At 43.9% G+C, this 20577-nt stretch overlaps 1 protein-coding gene across 4 annotated transcripts in view; it reads left to right on the forward strand.

Annotated features, from left to right (window-relative positions):
- Window positions 1–20577, forward strand: part of ADCY7 (adenylate cyclase 7) — a 257372-nt gene that overhangs the window by 16807 nt on the left and 219988 nt on the right. For 2 of the 4 annotated variants that reach the window (XM_068259628.1, XM_068259629.1), the window contains exon 3: window positions 2168–2475. The exons of 1 other annotated variant lie outside the window; for it this stretch is intronic. The gene's annotated coding sequence lies outside the window, so the exon portion shown is untranslated. Of the gene's footprint in view, window positions 1–2167; window positions 2476–19064; window positions 19156–20577 lie in introns of those variants that run through there. One more of the 4 variants, XM_068259632.1, reaches the window with a different exon arrangement.

Here is a 20577-nt window from a genome sequence, read left to right on the forward strand (position 1 = left end):
CTAAACTGAGGAGGATATGGATTTTTCCTTTTAAAATAATACCAGTTGCCTGACTCTCCTGCTGATCCTGTGTCTCTTAGGGCCCGTTTCCACTAGTGCGGTGCGGAATCGCCGCATATCACCGCTGACAAAATCGCATGCGGATGCGATTCCGCATGCGTTTTTTGCCGCGATTTCGCATAGGCAGGGTATATGCGATTTTAACCATGTCACTGCCTGTGTCAATTTACATTACTTTCAATGCGAAATCGCACGCGAAATCGCGGCAAAAAATGCATGCAAAAAACGCATGCGATTTCCCTATTAAATACATTGCCTGCGATTCGCCTGCATTCCACACGCAGGCGAATTCTGCAGGGTCTACCGTGCAGAAAAATCCTGCACATAAAAACGCAAATGAAAACTGACAAGTGGAAACAGTCCCATCCACTTGTATTGCCTATGCGAATCCGCATGCGTTGTCTGCATGCGAATTCGTGCTAGTGGAAACGGGCCCTAATACTTTCAGCCACAGCCCCTGAACAAACATGCAGAGCAGGAGCTCTGACTGAAGTCAGACTGGATTAGCTACATGCTTGTTTCAGATCTGTGATTCACCCTCTACTGCAGGTAAAGAGATCAGCCGGACTGGCAGGCAACTGGTATTGTTTAAAACGAAACATCCATATCCCTCTCAGTTTAGGTTCCCTTTAAAGAGAACCCGAGGTGGGTTTGAAGAATATTATCTGCATACAGAGGCTGGATCTGCCTATACAGACCAGCCTCTGTTGCTATCCAAAACCTCCCTAAGGTCCCCCTGCACTCTGCAATCCCTCATAAATCACAGCCACGCTGCTGACAAACAGCTTTTAGAGCTGGCTGTGTTTATCTCTATAGTGTCAGTCTGCTGCTCTCCCCGCCTCCTGCAGAACTCCAGTCCCCGCCTGCATCCCTTCCCTCCCTGCTGATTGGAGGGAAGGGACGGAGGCAGGGACCGGAGCTATGCAGGAGGCGGGGGAGCAGCTGAGACTGACACTACAGATGTAAACACAGCCTGCACAACGAGGCTATGATTTATGAGGGATTGCAGAGTGCAGGGGGACCTTAGGGAGGTTTTGGATAGCAACAGAGGCTGGGCTGTATAGGCAGATCCAGCCTCTGTATGCAGATAACATTCTTTAAACACACCTCGGGTTCTCTTTAAGCTGACAGCAGTTTAAAAAGGAACAATCATTTATAACAGCCCGGAAATTTGCTTGCCCTTCTTCTTCATGGCCTTCTTCCTATCGATGTACGAGTGTTGCCACACTGCGATGGGCACACCTGCACAGTAGCATGGAGCCACTCATGCGCAGAGAAAAAAGTTGTGCATCAGCGGCTTTATGCTACGGAACACCGCTATCATTGGCCTCAATTCACTAAGCTTTATCAAACGTTTGATAATTGACCTCATGGGTAAAATCTAATTTTTAATTCACTAAGGTGTTACAGGTTTATTGAACGTTTTATCGATAAACCATTCAATAAGTATATAACACCTTAGTGAATTTAAAATGAGATTTTACGCATGAGGTAAATTATCAAACGTTCAATAAAGTGTTTGATAAAGCTTAGTGAATTGAGGCCATTGTGCCTGCGTAGTGCGGTCATGCTCGTACACGGACGGAAGCGTGGCTGTGTGAGTATATTTGGCAAGCTCTTGTTGAATATGTTCAGAGGGTCCCAGCGCTGGGTGAAGAAGGATGGGGGAGGCTTCCTTCTACTGAGGTATTTATCTTTTGCAATTTTTTTCCTCACAGGTACACTGTAATGGAAACAATGTACATCACAGCGCGAACTGTGGAGTACTTAGGTAGTTTTTGGTCTACTACATAATATCCTGATTATGCATCTCTATGGTACCACCCTGAGCTGCTTGGTTACTCTATGGTACCCAGTAAACTGTCTCTGACACTAGAAAAGAGCATACTGCCCATAAAGCTTACAATATAAAAATAGGGCGTCTCTTTAAAATTCTTTTTCCTGTTGAATGGAGACAGTCAGCTCATTATTTTCAGTCTATAAATACATACAGCATAACGTGTGTGTGCGCGCGTGTTATCTGTTATCTATACACTCAAAACGTGTAAAACTCCAGTGTTTGCACACACCTCCCACTCACATGTCCTTCCTATGGTTTCTCTGTCAGGGGCGGCTCCTCTGCTAACACACTGTGGAGCTTCAGGGCTGTGTAATCATAATAACCCGCGGGCCGGTGCTTTGTAACAAGTGAGGGAGGAAACCTCAAACCTAAGAAATGCTCCTCAACTCAATTTTCCTGTGACCTGATCACTAAGTAACTTGGAAAGGGCAAGGTCTTAGCACAAGAACGGAAACATCAGGAGCTACACCCTGCATGTTACATCTGAATGTATTATGGCAAGAACAGGGACATTCACTTCATATGCCTTCATATCAGCTTTCTGATAGGATTTTTATCTGTATTTTGCCTGCTGGGTAAGTGACATTTTAAGGCATATTATTTTAGCATATTAGTGCATTTACCTTTCACTGGTTATTCTATTCAGTTTATTTGTGGAGCTAATTTCTGAAACCTGGGAAAATGCTGCTTTTACTCATAGCAACCAGAAGAAAAATTGTTAATTGCTCTCATGTTCCTAGTCATAACATGAAACCTTATTGGTTGCTATGGTGAACTACTCTGGGCTGACATATTAATTTCCATTTAGGCCTCTTTCACAGTGGGACGTTGCGTTTGATGCAACGTTAAAGTCGCACAACTTGCTCCTAACGCAGCGCATATAGGTTATGAAATTGGACTTTATTTTGCACTGCGTTATGTGTCTCTCGGTGCGCCGTTTTCATCGCATACTGATGGAACGAAAACGGCGCATGCGTTACATTTTAAAAAAATCAAATAACCTTACTGATGCTTTTTGTTATGTGCAACACACATAGCGCAGCAAATGTATTGCTAAACGCACAGCATGCAGCACTTTCTAAATATTGCTACACGTTACACACAACGCAACGTGTGCATTGTGAATGTCGCACAGACTTTGTATTGCTGTGCGTTAGTCTGCATTATAAAATTTTCTAACGTGCAACTTTAATGTCGCACTGTGAAAGAGGCCTTAAACATTACCAGTTGCCTGGTTATCTTGCTAATTCTCTGCCTCTAATAATAAGCCATAGACCCTGAACAAGCATAGGCAGAACAGGTGTTTTTGACATTATTGTCAATGGCAAAATTAGCTGCATGCTAGTTGTTTCTGGTGTGATTCAGACACTACTGCAGCAAAACAGATCAGCAGGGCTGCCAGACAACTGGCATCGTTTAAAAGGAAATAGATATGACAGCCTCCATATACTTCTCTCTTCAGTTGTCTTTTGAGCCAAAGGCTATCATTCATAAAAGTGTGGTCGGTAACACAAATCCGTGCGGGAAAATACCGCTTTCGTATTTTAGACTTCTGGGTGGTCATTCATAAAAATGTTGCCAGTTGCGATACAAGTGCGGTGATTTCCCGAAAAAGGCTGGCGGTAGGCTTGCGGAAACAGAAAAGCTGCCTGAGTCCCTCCGTGCGCTGCTCTCTTTGCTGCTGCTTGGGAGGTCTGTCTCCATTCACTTAAATGTATTCCGCGTGCTTATCGCTACTTCCAAGGGAGGGGTATTCCCCGTCCGCATACCGCTTGCGTTAATCTTTATGAATTGACATCTTGTTACATTTTTTTAAAGGGAAGGTTCAGGGAGGGTGGGTAAAAAATAAAAATCAATTTCCACTTACCTGGGGGTTCCTCCAGCCCGTGGCAGGCAGGAGGTGCCCTCGCCGCCGCTCCGCAGGCTCCCGGTGGTCTCCGGTGGCCGACCCGACTTGGCCAGGCCGGCTGCCAGGTCGGGCTCTTCTGCGCTCCAAGGCCCGGAACTTCTGCGTCCCACGCCGGCGCTCTGACGTCATCGGACGTCCTCCGGGCTCTACTGCGCAGGCGCAGAACTACTGCGCATGCGCAGTAGAGCCCGGAGGACGTCCGATGGCGTGGGACGTAGAAGTTCCGGGCCTTGGAGCGCAGAAGAGCCCGACCTGGCAGCCGGCCTGGCCAGGTCGGGTCGGCCACCGGAGACCACCGGGAGCCTGCGGAGCGGCGGCGAGGGCACCTCCTGCCTGCCACGGGCTGGAGGAAGCCCCAGGTAAGTGGAAATTGATTTTTATTTTTTACCCACCCTCCCTGAACCTTTCCTTTAAGATTTATGAATACACATTTTGCTAAGTGGTTGGTAAAGTAAGCTGTTTTCAGCATTTCCGCATGCGGGAATGCTTTATGAATGATAGCCAAAGTGCTTTATTATATCTTTGGTAAACATTTCACACAAATCACGTTAAGGTTGCAAAGCAAACTACCGTATTCAGATGCCATTGTGATTCCATAATAGACAGTTAATTATACGTTTTTGTGGATTTTGTAGTCATATGACAGACAGGTCAGACTATAGTTGGTAGCTGGAGTTTTGCTTTAACTTGGCTGGAACAAGTGACGTCCCTGGCCTGCTCTCTAGATACATATGCAATACCTATGTGTCTTGTATAACAGTGAATTTTACATTTGCTCTTTGCACAGATAAAGTTCACCGGGATATAGTGAATATACTCCATTGTCAAGGGATTTCTGCAACCCCTTTTCTAAAAAATGTTAAATGCAAATAAAAACAAAATGTCTTTATGCAATAATGCAAATCATGGTAACCCTAGATTTATTTGAAAATAGTATACGGACAATGTAGTAAATGTTGAAAATTAGAAATATATGCTCAATGTAAATTTGATGCCAGCAACACATTTGAAGTGTATCCAAAGCAAATAAAAAAAATAGATACTTACCTTAGGAAAGGAAAGCCTCTAGATCCTCCACAGGTTTCTGACATCCTCCTGGCCCCCACTGTTGCCACACGCGGACCCCCAGGATATAGAGAAAAGCTTACCAGGTATGTTTTCGTGGCCATGCTCCTCTTTATGCACGGCCAAACTGCACCTGCGCAAGTATGGCGGTACCTGCACAGTAACTCGAAGGCTCTGTTGCTACTGCGCAGGCATGGCAGTACTTGCGCCGGTGGAGTACGGCCACACTCATGCATGAAGAGTAATGTGATCGCCATCATAAAGAGAGTCCCAGGCAGCAGCAGTGGTCTCCAGAGTCTTCTCACTTCTTAGGTAACTACTGTATTTTTGTTGTTGTTGTTGTTATTTCTTGCTGCCTTGGTTCTCTTTATAAGAAAAAAGCTTGCTGAATCAACTCCTCTTTTAACAGCACTTTGTAAATGCTTGTTAACTGAGGATTGCTGTTGCTTTGAAAGTGCAGTTATATTTTCGCATAATACAGGATTTCAGCTGCTCAACATTTTGTTGTCTCCATTGCAACTTTTGTCTCTCAGAAAATAATAAACATCCTGCACATGGCACATGGTTGATGAAGCACTAAGCAATGGGTGGTGGGAATAAGTGAGATCTATCAGTGCTAGCATTCAGGGATGGTCGTAGTCAGCCAACTTCGCTACGCTGGAAATACGCGTAGTTTTACGCAATTACGCTTCACCAAACTACGTAGAATACGCATTAAAATACGCAATTACGTGTAGTGCGAAGCGTAGTGTATGCAGATACCTATGCCCGTATGCAGAAAATTGTACGCATTAATTTCCTTATAAATGCATGTACTGGGAACCCTTCTATGCGTACATTCCCCTTTCCAATGCGTAAATTTGTATGCATACAATCGCATGCGGAAAATTAGACGCGAGTAACGCATTCGTAGTTCACTACGCAATACACATGGTAACTACGCATAGTGGGCGTAAGCTACGCGTAGCGGTACTTCGCTACGCGTAAATTCGTAAGCGTAGGTTTGAAACTTCGCCTATGAACTACGATGCGTAGATGCGAACTACGTTGCGTAAATTCGCACTGGCGTAGTTTCTGCTCATCCCTGTTAGCATTTGACTTTTTTTTTTTTTTTTTTTTTTTTTTTTTACAAGTATATGATTATTGGAATAATTGAAGAGTACCAGGGCTGTTGAGTCGGAGCAATTTTTTTGGTATCTTGAGTCAGTCTGTGGTTTCCTAAACTGAGGAGTTGGATGATTTTTGTACCTACTCCATAGCCCTGCAAGGGCTGTGGAGTCTGAGTTGAGGAGTCAGAGCAATCTTGGGTACATGGAGTCGGAGGTTTCATAAACTGAGTAGTTGGAGTCGGATAATTTCTGTACTGACTCCAGAGCCCTGAAGAGTACATTAATGCTGCACATTCAACAATCATATTGTCCAGTGCAAGATATGTTATAAGATTGCTCAGATATTCCATTATTGCAGATATCAAAAACGTGCACAATTAAAATGGCTTCTTATTGGCCCCTGAGGAAGCAACTGCGAGGCTGTGAAATGTGTCAGGCACTGGAGCTGATGTATTACTATGTGATCAATGCTTCATTGCATATGATACAGTGCTTAGTAACATATATGGACTGTGTATTAAAGGCACATTTATTTAGTTATTTCAATTATTTCATTATACTCCAATAAGGTTTTTATTAGAATGTTCCCATAACACAGAAAAACAGGCAAAGCATACGGCAGCTAGGCCAGGTCACAAAAAAGGAGTGCAATAAAATAGCCATGCATATTATAACATTGATTATAATCTTGGAACATCGGACATTCAAATAAGCACTGAATATCAAAAAAGAGAGCTTAAAATCGCTTAACCAGACAAATGCTATAAATGGGATTAAAATGGGATGTCAACATTGATATTACAGTATATTCAATGAAACAAACTTGTCTGGGGGTAGATTTGGGTCCAGTTGTGAGCATTTTGAAGAAAATGAAGAGCCTTGTCATTTTTGGCAGCCAGGCACTTTCCCACATGTAAATGAAAGTCAACTGAATAAAGGGAGGGTGTATCAGTGCAATTCCAAAAGGAGGCTATTGCCAATTTTGTAGCAATAAGTATATGGGAGATGATACAGTGGAGGAAATAATTATTTGACCCCTCACTGATTTTGTACGTTTGTCCTGCAAATTGTTCCAAAGTGAGCAGAAATAGCACCTGATCTCCCAGAGAGCACTGGGAGAAGGGTTCGTGACATCATATCCTAGGCTAAACATTACTGAGCAGGTAAGATAACATACCAAACCAATATACAACAATATACTGTAGATATAGGACGTGTTTTGGATGCTGAAAACATAATAATTAATGTGAAATTGGGTATCCTGAATAACACATTACATTCTATATGTTGTTGTGGTGCCTCTTTAAATCTGAGTAGATACTGTACATTTGTCTTATTTAGGTAAAGCACCACCAATGAGATGTAGGATTGCAAGTTTAGGACGAAATACATTTATTTTTAACCTGAGACTAAATGTATGATATTTTTTATAAACTGTTTAATATTTGATCAATTGGGATATTATTATTATTATTATTTAGTATTTATATAGCACCGACATCTTCCACAGCGCTGTACAAAGTATATTGTTTTTTCACTTAACTGTCCCTCAGAGGGGCTCACAATCTAATCTCTACCATAGTCCTTTATCTATGTATGTGTTGTGTTGTGTCGTGTATGTATCGTAGTCTAGGGCCAATTTAGGGGGAAGTCAATTAACTTATCTGTATGTTTTTGGGATGTGGGAGGAAATCAGAGTACCCAGAGGAAACCCACACAGACACAGGGAGAACATACAAACTCCTTGCAGATTTTGACCTGGCTGGGATTCAAACCAGGGACCCAGCGCTGCAAGGCGAGAGAGCTAACCACTACACCACCGTGTGGATAAGGAGGCTTCTTTATTTATTATTCTGAGGAGTATGAAGGCTGCCAAATTTATTACCTTTTTAACAATGAACAAACATGCAGATCAGATGAGCTCCAGTTAGTGTTGGGCGAACAGTGTTCGCCACTGTTCGGGTTCTGCAGAACATCACCCTGTTCGGGTGATGTTCGGCCGAACACCTGATGGTGTTCGGCCAAACTGTTCGGCCATATGGCCGAACTAAGAGCGCATGGCCGAACGTTACCCGAACGTTCGGCTAGCGCTGTGATTGGCCGAACGGGTCACGTGTAGTGTTGGGCGAACATCTAGATGTTCGGGCCGAACATGGCCGCGATGTTCGGGTGTTCGAGCCGAACTCCGAACATAATGGAAGTCAACGGGGACCCGAACTTTCGTGCTTTGTAAAGCCTCCTTATATGCTACATACCCCAAATTTACAGGGTATATGCACCTTGGGAGTGGGTACAAGAGGAAAAAAAAATTAGCAAAAAGAGCTTATAGTTTTTGAGAAAATCGATTTTAAAGTTTCAAAGGGAAAACTGTCTTTTAAATGCGGGAAATGTCTGTTTTCTTTGCACAGGTAACATGCTTTTTGTCGGCATGCAGTCATAAATGTAATACATATAAGAGGTTCCAGGAAAAGGGACCGGTAACGCTAACCCAGCAGCAGCACACGTGATGGAACAGGAGGAGGGTGGCGCAGGAGGAGAAGGCCACGCTTTGAGACACAACAACCCAGGCCTTGCATGAGGACAAGAAGCGTGCGGATAGCAATTTGCGTTTTGTCGCCATGCAGTCATAAATTTAATACAGATAAGAGGTTCAATAAACAGGGACCGGAAACGCTAACCCATCACAGATGTTCATTGTTCATGTTACTTGGTTGGGGTCCGGGAGTGTTGCGTAGTCATTTCCAATCCAGGATTGATTCATTTTAATTTGAGTCAGACGGTCTGCATTTTCTGTGGAGAGGCGGATACGCCGATCTGTGACAATGCCTCCGGCAGCACTGAAACAGCGTTCCGACATAACGCTGGCTGCCGGGCAAGCCAGCACCTCTATTACGTACATTGCCAGTTTGTGCCAGGTGTCTAGCTTCGATACCCAATAGTTGAAGGGTGCAGATGGATTGTTCAACACAGCTATGCCATCTGACATGTAGTCCTTGACCATCTTCTCCAGGCGATCGGTGTTGGAGGTGGATCTGCACGCTTGCTGTTCTGTGTGCTGCTGCATGGGTGTCAGAAAATTTTCCCACTCCAAGGACACTGCCGATACCATTCCCTTTTGGGCACTAGCTGCGGCTTGTGTTGTTTGCTGCCCTCCTGGTCGTCCTGGGTTTGCGGAAGTCAGTCTGTCGGCGAACAACTGGCTAGAGGAGGGGGAGGATGTCAATCTCCTCTTTAAAGTCTCCACAAGGGCCTGCTGGTATTCTTCCATTTTGACCTGTCGGACTCTTTCTTCAAGCAGTTTTGGAACATTGTGTTTGTACCGTGGATCCAGAAGGGTATAAACCCAGTAATTGGTGTTGTCCAGAATGCACACAATGCGTGGGTCGCGTTCAATGCAGTCCTAGGCCGAAGAGGTCATAGCCTAGGGTCACAAAAACCTGTTTATTTGGGCTATTTCAATGGTAGTGATGGTGACGTACATAAATCTCAGCTATGGCCGTTAGCAACGTCTGAATTTCACGAAATGTCTCATGCAGGTAGAAGACATATTGTTAGACTTGGATTCCAAAGATGGGGTCCCTACATCTCTGCAAACCAGAGTTACAGGGGTCCAAAATTGGTAAAATCCCCCATAGACTTTCATTGCCTCCCTATTTCACTTTCCAAAATCTCACATCTTTTCAAAGGGCAATGGCTCAGCAGTACCAAATTTTCTAGCATTGTAGGGACCCTTAGGGGGATCATGACTAGTGAGTTTTGCCACTGCTGAGCCATTGCCCTTTGAAATGGTGTGAGATTTTGGAACGGTAAATAGTAGGCCCAGACCGTCTGACTCAAATTAAAATGAATCAATCCTGGATTGGAAACGACTACGCAACACTCCCGGACCCCAACCAAGTAACATGAACAATGAACATCTGTGATGGGTTAGCGTTTCCGGTCCCTGTTTATTGAACCTCTTATCTGTATTAAATTTATGACTGCATGGCGACAAAACGCAAATTGCTATCCGCACGCTTCTTGTCCTCATGCAAGGCCTGGGTTGTTGTGTCTCAAAGCGTGGCCTTCTCCTCCTGCGCCACCCTCCTCCTGTTCCATCACGTGTGCTGCTGCTGGGTTAGCGTTACCGGTCCCTTTTCCTGGAACCTCTTATATGTATTACATTTATGACTGCATGTCGACAAAAAGCATGTTACCTGTGCAAAGAAAACAGACATTTCCCGCATTTAAAAGACAGTTTTCCCTTTGAAACTTTAAAATCGATTTTCTCAAAAACTATAAGCTCTTTTTGCTAAATTTTTTTTCCTCTTGTACCCAATCCCAAGGTGCACATACCCTGTAAGTTTGGGGTATGTAGCATGTAAGGAGGCTTTACAAAGCACAAAAGTTCGGGTCCCCATTGACTTCCATTATGTTCGGAGTTCGGCTCGAACACCCGAACATCGCGGCCATGTTCGGCCTGTTCGGCCCGAACCCGAACATCTAGATGTTCGCCCAACCCTAGCTCCAGTGAGACTGAAGTCTGACTGGAGTCACCACGTTTTTTCAGGTGTGTTATTTAGACCCTACTGAACAAGAAAGATCAGCAAGACTGTCAGGCAACTACTGTTGAACCATTTCTGCCGCCCAGACGTGAAGCTCACGTCCGGGTGGCTGCTCTGCTGCGGTGCCGTGCTTCGGCACGCTCCCTTGCGTGATCGCGGGCGTGCCCCTGTGCTGTCCCCCGGTAGCCCTGGGATTAGTGAACTGGAACATGGTTCCCGACCACCGATCCGTGTCCCCAGCAGAAAAACCGAAGCGCTCTTACAAGAGGCTTCAGTCTTTCTGCACGTAAAATCTTCCGCGTCATCCTTGTGCTTCCGCTTAGCGAGAAGCACAAGGAGAAAAAAAAATCAAGGTGGCCATCTTGTGGCCAAATAGTAAAACTACATCTACATATATTTTACATTACAATTTACACATATAATAACATTAAAAATTAACTGTTTATTTCCCACACCAAAATATTACCCAAATAAAATATTTAAATGGAAAAAAAAATTACAATTTAAAAAAACAAAACAAAAAAAAAACATAAATAGTTACCTTAGGGTTTGAACTTTTTTAAATATGCATTTGAAGGGGGTATACTACGAACATTTTTTAAATTATAAGCTTGTAAATAGTGATGGATGCTAAACGGAAAAAATGCACCTTTATTTCCAAATAAAATATTGGCACAAAATGCACCACCCAAAGAAAGCCTAATTAGTGGTGGAAAACACAAGATGTAGATCAATAAATTGTGATAAGTAGTGATAAAGTTTATTAGCGAATGAATGGGAGGTGAAAATTGCTCTGATGCATAAGGTGAAAAATCCCAGCGGGCTGAAATGGTTAAAGTGGACCTGAACTCTTGCACATGGCAGAAGGAAAATAGAGAGAAATGCACCCTCTATGTATTTAGGCTGGTTTCACACCAGGACGTTGCGTTTTAGGGGACGTTAAGGTCGCATAACGTGCCCCTAATGCAACACCTGGTGCTCTCTGATGTGGACGTCAGAGTGAGCCGCGTTGTGCAGCTCACTCTGGCGTCCGTGATGCCGTGATGCGCACTCTTGGACGCATGCGGCATCACGTGGTCCCGCCCGGCCAATCACCGCACAGAGCGGCCGCTCCAGGAAGTAAACACTGCACGTCACTGAGTGCAGTGAATATTAATTAGCCATGTGCCCGGCCGCTCTCCGCTCCTCCCCAACTTTACTGTGCATGTGCAAGCAGTGTAACGCGGCTCTGCTGCGTGTAAAGTACTGCATGCAGTACGTTGTCTTATGGCGCAGCGTTACAATGTAACGCAACGTGGGCACTGTGAACAGCCCATTGATTTTTCATTGCTGTGCGGTGGGGTGCGTTACAGGCTGCTCTAACGTGCGCCTGTAACGTCCCACTGTGAAACCAGCCTTAGAGTTTAGCCTGTCTAATTCTCCCTTATCTGTGACTAATCAGAAGTTATAATTTGATCCCTCAGCTGTGGCTGCTGACTGCCACTGCAGAGAGGCTGTTTTGAAAACACAGGATGTTAACAGTATGTCTGCTTTCATGAAAGCAGGAAGTAGACACACTGCAGATTTATTGCAGGATTTGTATCAACTGTAAGGGCTGGTGCACACCGAGCGGCTTTTTCAGCGTTTCTGCAGCCGCTTGCGGCTGCGGATCCGCTTGGTCAATGCATCTCAATGGGGTGGTGCACACCAGAGCGGGAGGAGTTTTGCAGAAACGAAAAATGCCGGCGTGAGGCATTTTTTGGATTTCGGATGCGTTTCTGCCTCAATGTTAAGTATAGGAAAAACGCAAACCGCTCTGAAAAACGCCTGTTCAGAGCGGTTTTGCCGGCGTTTTTGTTACAGAAGCTGTTCAGTAACAGCTTTACTGTAACAATATATGAAATGTACTATACTGAAATCCGCTGCAGCGATCCGCAAAACGCTAGCTGAAACGCTACAGAAAAATAAGAAAAAGCGTTTCAAAATCTGCTAGCATTTTGCGGATCTGCTAGCGGGTTTTGGTGTGCACTGGGCCTAACATAGATTTTTTTTTTCTTTAAAGCTTATTATGCGTATCTTTTAGAGCAGAGAGGTAGTTCTGAGTTCAGATCCGCTTTATAAGGAAATAAATATGGCAGCCCCCATAGCCCTCTCCCTTCAGATTTCCTTTAATTTAGAATGGAGTAGAGTGACTCTGGAGCGTTTATGGTACTTTGTGTCTTTCCTGACATGATGATTTTTTTTTTGTCTGTTGGTTTTGTATAAAACCTCTTTAAGATGGGCAGGAATTTTTTCTTAAAGGACCTCTGTTGCGAAAATCTTAAAATGTAAAGTATATGTAAACCTATACAATTACAGAGTACGTTTTTTCCAGAGTAAAATGAGCCATAAATTAATTTTCTCCTATGTTGCTGTCACTTACAGTAGGTAGTAGAAATCTGACAAAACCGACAGGTTTTGGACTAGCCCATCTCCTCATGGAGGGTTCACAGGGATTTCTATATTTTCAAAATATACTTAGTGAATGGCAGTTGCTCCATCCAATTGCCAAAAAAGTGTGCTGTGAGCAGGGAGGCTGGTCAGCATCTTTGTATAAATCTTTTTCATGGAGTGTCTTTATAAAGAAGTAAATCCATGTTGGAAATCCCCTATGGAGAGATGGACTAGCTCAAAACCTGTCGGTAAACTTACTGTAAGTGCCAGCAACCTAGGAGAGAAGTCATTTATAGCTCATTTTACTCAGGAAGAAACGTACTGCTTATTTGGATGTTTCAAATTTTACGATTTTCGCGACAGTTCCTCTTTAATGATAGCAGCTTCAGAAAATAACGGGAGTGGAGCTGTGCGCCCGAAGCCGGCTCAGGACTTGCATTACAATAACAGAGCCTTCAAGACATTATTACTGGGGGTGGGTGTTTACACCTGCATGACCTAGGGATCTACTCAGATTTAAAGAGGCACCACAACAACATATAGAATGTAATATGTTATTCAGGATACCCAATTTCCCATTAATTATGTTTTCAGCCTCAGAAACACTTCCTATATTTACAGTATATTGTTGTATATTGGTATGTTATCTTACCTGCTCAGTGATGTTTAGCCTAGGCTATGATGTCACAAACCCTTCTCCCAGTGCTCTCTGGTGGATCAGGTGCTATTTTTGCTCACTTTGGAACAATTTGCAGGACATGCATCTGTGTGCCCTCCTTGCTGCTCTCAGTTTCCCCTGCGCCCCACTAGCCCCCCGAATTTTCCAACATTCAGAATGTCGACAAAATTAATGGAGAAGGAGCGTCCTTTGCAGGAGAGGAACGCCCGTTCCCCACCTTTCAGAGCCTTGTCACTGGCTTTCCACCGCGTGCATCCCGCCTATCTCCGCCTCCTCCATGACAATCACTGTTCTCCTCCACACCCAGAGGTTACACAAGTGAAAGCGGAGGAGAACTGCACAGGGTAATGGCAGGGAGCAGCGCTAATAGACGCTGCCTGATCTGGCTGCCCCCCTGGATCAGGTGATGTGCTTTTTCTTAAAGTGAACCAGAGACGAAGCATCCTCATGTATTTGACCATATATATCAGTGGGCACATTAGAGAAAACACCTACCCTGCTCTCTGTTTCATTATTTACTGTTCAGATTGCTTCTTTCAGCCCAGATAAAATCCCGGACTGAGCATTCAGTCTGGCTTCGCTATAATGACTCAGCTATAATGATTCATGAGCAGAGCCACAAGGGGGCAGGCTTGGGCTTGAAAAGACAGCACAGAAGACGGACTGAGCTATAAATATTCCTGAACAAAGCCAGACTGAATGCTCAGTCGGGGATTTTATCAGGGATGATAAAAAGCAATCTGAACAGTAAATAATGAAACAGAGAGCAGGGTAGGTGTTTTCTCTAATGTTCCCACTAGGGATGGGACGAATCCACAATTTCTTCGAATCCGGATCCGAATCTAAAAAGGTTCTCGAATATCTCGAACCTTTCGAATCCCGAATCCTGCACATACGAATTGTGCGATCCGTGGTATAGTTGCCCGCAGTATGGGTAGCGAGGTAAAGGTGCCTTCAGTATAGCTAGCTAGGTATGGGTGCCTTCAATATTGGTAGCTTTCAGTATAGGTAGCAAGGTATAGGGGCCTGCAGTATAGGTAGAAAGGTATATGGGCCTTCAGTATAGGTAGCAGGGTATATGGGCCTTCAGTATAGGTAGCAGGGTATATGGGCCTTCAGTATAGGTAGCAGGGTATATGGGCCTTCAGTATAGGTAGCAGGGTATATAGAGGCCTTAAGTATAGGTAGGTATGTAGGTAGGTATAGGGGCCTTTAGGTAGGTAGGTACGTATAGGGGGCCTTTAGGTAGGTATAGTGGCCTGTAGGTAGGTATAGTGGCCTGTAGGTAGGTATAGTGGCCAGTAGGTAGGTATAGTGTCCTGTAGGTAGGTAGTTACAGGGACCTTCAGTATAGGTAGCAGGGTATAGGGCCTTAAGTATAGGTAGGTATGTAGGTAGGTAGGTATAGGGGCCTTTAGGTAGGTAGGCACGTATAGGGGGCCTTTAGGTAGGTAGGCACGTATAGGGGGCCTTTAGGTAGGTAGGTATAGAGGCCTGTAGGTAGGTATAGGGGCCTTTAGGTAGGTAGGTACGTATAGGGGGCCTTTAGGTAGGTATAGTGGCCTGTAGGTAGGTAGGTAGGTATAGTGGCCAGTAGGTAGGTAGGTATAGTGTCCTGTAGGTAGGTAGTTAAAGGGACCTTCAGTATAGGTAGCAGGGTATAGGGCCTTAAGTGTAGGTAGGTAGGTATAGGGGCCTGTAGGTAGGTAGGTATAGGGGCCTTTAGGTAGGTAGACACGTATAGGGGGCCTGTAGGTAGGTAGGTAGGTATAGAGGCCTGTAGGTAGGTATAGGGGCCTTTAGGTAGGTAGGTATAGGGGCCTGTAGGTAGGTAGGTATAGTGGCCGGTAGGTAGGTATGTAGGTACGTATAGGGGGCCTTTAGGTAGGTGTAGGGGCCTGTAGGTAGGTAGGCATAGTGGCCGGTAGGTAGGTACGTATAGGGGCCTTTAGGTAGGTATAGGGGCCTGTAGGTAGGTAGGTAGGTATAGTTGCCGGTAGGTAGGTAGGTATCGCTCACCCCCACGGCCTCCTCCGTCCCTCGTGTCTCCTCGCTCACCCCTGCATAAGTATCAACTCACCTGTCCAGTGGAGCGCAGAGCAGCAGACCTCGTCGTTACTTCTCGGTTCCCTCTAGTGGCCGGACCGGCTTTTACTGATGACGTCATTGTAAAAGCCGTCACTAGAGGGAACCAGGAAGTCAGCGAGAGGTCTGCCGCTCTGCGCTCCACTGGACAGGTGAGTTGATACAAAGTATGCGGGCAGGCGGAGGAGGCGCGGGGCGGCGGAGGAGACGCGGGGGGGTCGGAGGAGGAGGAGTGCGAGCGGCGGATGCGCGGTGATGCAGCGTCGGGATTCGGCGGATTCGTAAAGTGGAAAATGGCGTCGGGATTCGAATCCACGAATCTCGAATATTTCCCAATATTCGAGGGATTCGCCGGATTCGTCGTCCCATCCCTAGTTCCCACTGATATATATGGTAAAATACATGAGGATGCTTCGTCTCTGGTTCCCTTTAAGTTTAAAAACCACCTTGGGTTCTCTTTGAGACTATATCAAGGCGAGGAAAGGTTTTAAAGTGGGCAAACCCTGACTAAATAAATTCTAAAGTACTATTGTAAAAAGGAATTCTATTCATTAAAGGACAACTGAAGTGAAAAGAATATGGAGGCTGCCATATTTATTTCCTTTTTAAACAGAACCAGTTACCTGGCAGCCCTGCTGATCTATTTGGCAGCAGTACTGTCTGAATTACGCCAGAAACAAGCACGTGGCAAATCTTGTCACATCTGACAATAGTGTCAGAAACACCTGATCTGCTTGTTCAGGGTCTGTGGCTAAAAGTATTAGTGGGAGAGTAATAAGTTTATAAGTAAACTAGCCAGGCAACTGGTATTGTTTAAAAAGAAATAAATATGGCAGCCTCCATACCCCTCTCATTTCAGTTGCCCTTTATGTTCTAATCAGTAAAATTGCTTTTTAAATATCCTTATCCCAAAGGCACAAATATTCCGACACCTTAAAATAAACCCCAGTGGAAGCTGGGATCAAAAATCCAATACTTACCTAGGAAGAGGGAAGGCTCTGGATCATATAGAGGCTTTCTGAATGCTCCTCACTCCTGCCACTAGGACTCTCTAGAAGATCTGAGCCATGCACCTTTTCAAGCATGAGTGCAAGCACAGCCACACCTGTGCAGTAGCATGGAGCCGAAATATTTGAAGGGCTCGCGAGCAGCAACGGGTAACCGGAGGATGTGGGAAGCCTCTATAGGGTCCAGAGGCTTTCCTGCTCTTAGGTATAGTATTTTTTACTTTTTTGACCCGAGCTTCGGTTCACGTACACAATAAAGCAAGGCTGGATTTATCATAATGCATTTTAGGCACATGCCTACAAACAGTTGATGGAAAGGCGGCTCACTCCCCTCCCAAAGTGCCTCCATCCTGCCTTACTTATGCAGAGTCCCGAGCAGAGTGTAAATGAGAGGTTACTGAAACGGGTCTCGGTATTCCACTGGCCACATCTCCCTTTAGTTGGGGGCACCTCAAGCTACTTAATACTGAGGATAGCTCTGGCTACCTAATACTAAGGGGCACCTGTAGCTATCTATACCGATTAGGGGAGAAAGGACAGGTGGGCTAACTAGCATACTTGCAGTGTGGTTCGGTGGGGGTTTGTAGGTTCATGGAGGAGGAAATCTAGGGTACAAGGACATCTGCGACTATAGGCTCCTGCCATGTAAATCTGGGCCTACTTTAAAGTCCTTAAAAAATACTAAGCCTTAACCATTTCTGCCGCCCAGACGGGAAGCTCACGTCCGGGCAGCTGCTCTGCTGCGGTGCCCCGGTAGCCCTGGGATCAGTGAACGGGAACATGGTTCCCGATCACCGATCAATGTCCCCAGCAGAAAAACCGAAGCGCTCTTACTAGAGGCTTCAGTCTTTCTGCACGTAAAATTTAAAGTGTCCCCCTTGTGCTTCCACTTAGCGAGAAGCACAAGGAGAAAAAAAAAAACCTAAAGGTGGCCATCTTGTGGCCAAATAGTAAAACTACATCTACATATTTTTTTACATTACAATTTACACATATAATAACATTAAAAATTAACTGTTTATTTTCCATACAAAAATATTACCCAAATAAAAATTTTAATGGGAAAAAACAAATGACAATTAAAAAATAAATAAAAATAAAAAGACAAATAGTTACCTAAGGGCCTGAACTTTTTAAATATGCATTTAAAGGGGTATACTACGAACATTTTTTCAATTATAAGCTTGTAAATAGTGATGGACGCAAAACAGAAAAAATGCACCTTTATTTCCAAATAAAACATTGGCGCCATACATTGTGATAGGGCCAAAATTTAAATGGTGTCATAACCGAGACAAACGGGCAAATAAAATACATAGGTTTTAATTATGGTAGCGTGGATTATTTTAAAGCTATAATGGCCGAAAACTGAGAAATAATGATTTTTTTCTATTTTTTTCTTATTAATCCTGTTAAAATGCATTTATAAAAAAATAATTCTTAGCAAAATGTAAATGTAGCACCCAAAGAAAGCCTAATTAGTGGCGGAAAAAACAAGATATAGATCAATAAATTGTGATAAGTAGTGATAAAGTTATTAGCGAATGAATGGGAGGTGAAAATTGCTCCGATGCATAAGGTGAAAAATCCCCGCGGGCTGAAATGGTTAAGTTAAGACTCTTACATGTGACCGCACTCAACCATTATAATGGACAGAGTTAGTCACAAAGGTGGTAGACGAGCAGCAACTGGATGATTCTCAGTGATGCTGAGGATTGTATGGGTCCTTATGAGAAGCAGCCAGTTCTGTAACAATGGCACAGCTTGGCATTTGCCTAGTGATCATTTCCAGCTCCAGCTGTCCTTTTAAACCTGTATCACCTGAACTCACTGTGCAGTGTCCAAGTTTCCTTCCTTTGCTGGCATCAGCTTAACCACCAGTAGGATTATGAGTACAGATAGATGGTTGACTGCTGTGACAGCAGCTGGAGTGACCAATCAGTAAGTGGTAATATATGTCACTATGTCCTCTTCTTTTATTATTTTGATAGATTAGGAAGAAGCATGCATTACAATAGACAGTGTGAATTTGGAAACCTTTTGTTGTTTGTATCCTGTTATGACGGTAGCAGATGTAATATTTTTGTTTGTGAACACGCATTCACAGATGTCATGTTTCTGTGGCGTGGACGTGTTTATCAGTTTGTGATGATGAAAGCTGCTGAATGTTAGGCCTCTTGGCGTTGCACACAGCTCGTTGTGGTGTTGTGTAAAAACTGGGTGTTAAGAGGAAGTTCTGCAAATCGCAGAAGATGAAACTGAGCGTTTCCTTGGCTGGTCTTGATGCGACAGTGTGGCATATTTGTTGCTGTAAGAGTTTTTTGTGAACAGCACTGCAAGCAAGACAACGAATATATAACTATTGTATACTCTAGTCAGAATCTGTCCTGTGTGGATTGTATTAATTCATTAGGGAAATCAAGATGTTCCTTAGAGTCTTCTAAGGTAAGTGAATTACCCTGGGATTGGTCTACCTAAAAGTAATATTTCAGTTATAGGTGAAGCCTGGCAAACCAAGCAGTTTCCGTGCTACTTACTGTATGTCTCTTTGGAATTCCAGTGGCAAGATCATTCTGCTCTTGTAACCTGTGTTGTGTCTTTTCTGTTTCATTCTCCATTATACTGAAATAACTCACACAACAGTGAAAATAGGACCCCCTTTTATAATGGTTACAAAAAAAAATCCAGACACATCCATTGGTACATTAACTTTCCAGCATCTTCTAAGAACTGGTGTATTCGTTTTGGGGGTGGCTTGTGAACTGTTGTTTGTCTGAAAAATATTTTTCGTATATAAGTAATTCAACTGTGACTTGTTTTGTGAAATGAGGCTTTTGTAGCAAAACAAACCTGACCAGACCAGATGCTGAGCTGCAAGAGAGTGATCTATCTGATCAAATCCCTCCACACACTATACACAGATTATCATCAGATTTAAACATGAAATTGATTGAAAATCTGTTCACACTGCCTGCCAGGTCTCTCTTCCCCCCCCCCCCCCCCCCAACACACCTACCTTCCTGGGCCATGCAGAGTGTACCTACTAGCATTTCCTTCCATGACTTCTCTCCATCACCATGACTGTTCCCTGTCTCTTTACTCCCGGGGAGCTGTGTCTCCCTTGACTAAACGCTAGAGGCCTAACACAAGGGCACCATGGCACGTCAATTATGTGACTACTAGAGGCCTCTAGTTTTTTTTGCCTCTAGTGTTTGTCACAAGAACAGTACCCAAGTAACCGCACCAAAGCAACCCAAAATAATTATAATGAATGAATAATTTTATTGTGAAAATACTTCCAAAGGATAAAAAACTATTAAAAACACCAGAGGTGATACACTAGGTATACAATAATAAATAATCCAATAGGAATACATAATTAAAAGATACTCTAAACCGCTTTATAATCAAGCACATTCCTTTCTCAGAAGCGGGGCTGCCCGCGAGAGGCGGTCGGTCGCTAGGTTATCTGGGGGTCACCATTCCTTCACTGGCACGTAAGCACCTTTCACTGGCCTTTTTGCTTTTTTCTGCACTTTACTTTACCAGCGTTCTGCTTCTTAATTTATTCAATTCCAGCCCTTGGCTGTTTCACACTATTGTTGGCAACTTTTATGCATATGTAATTTTTGTAATCACGTTGTGGCTGATTGGTATTTATTAGCTCTCATATTGTTGCTGTTTTCAGTGCTGTGACATTATTAGCTTCACCTTAGCAATTTGTTTGATTATAAAGCGGTTTGGAGTCCCTTTTGATTATGTATACCTCTTGGATTATTTATTATTGTATACCTAGTGTATCACCTCTGGTGTTTAATAGTTTTTTTTATCCTTTGGAAGTATTTTCGCAATAAAATTATTCATTAA

The sequence above is a fragment of the Hyperolius riggenbachi genome, chromosome 11, assembly GCF_040937935.1.
Source record: "Hyperolius riggenbachi isolate aHypRig1 chromosome 11, aHypRig1.pri, whole genome shotgun sequence".
Taxonomy (NCBI): domain Eukaryota; kingdom Metazoa; phylum Chordata; class Amphibia; order Anura; family Hyperoliidae; genus Hyperolius; species Hyperolius riggenbachi.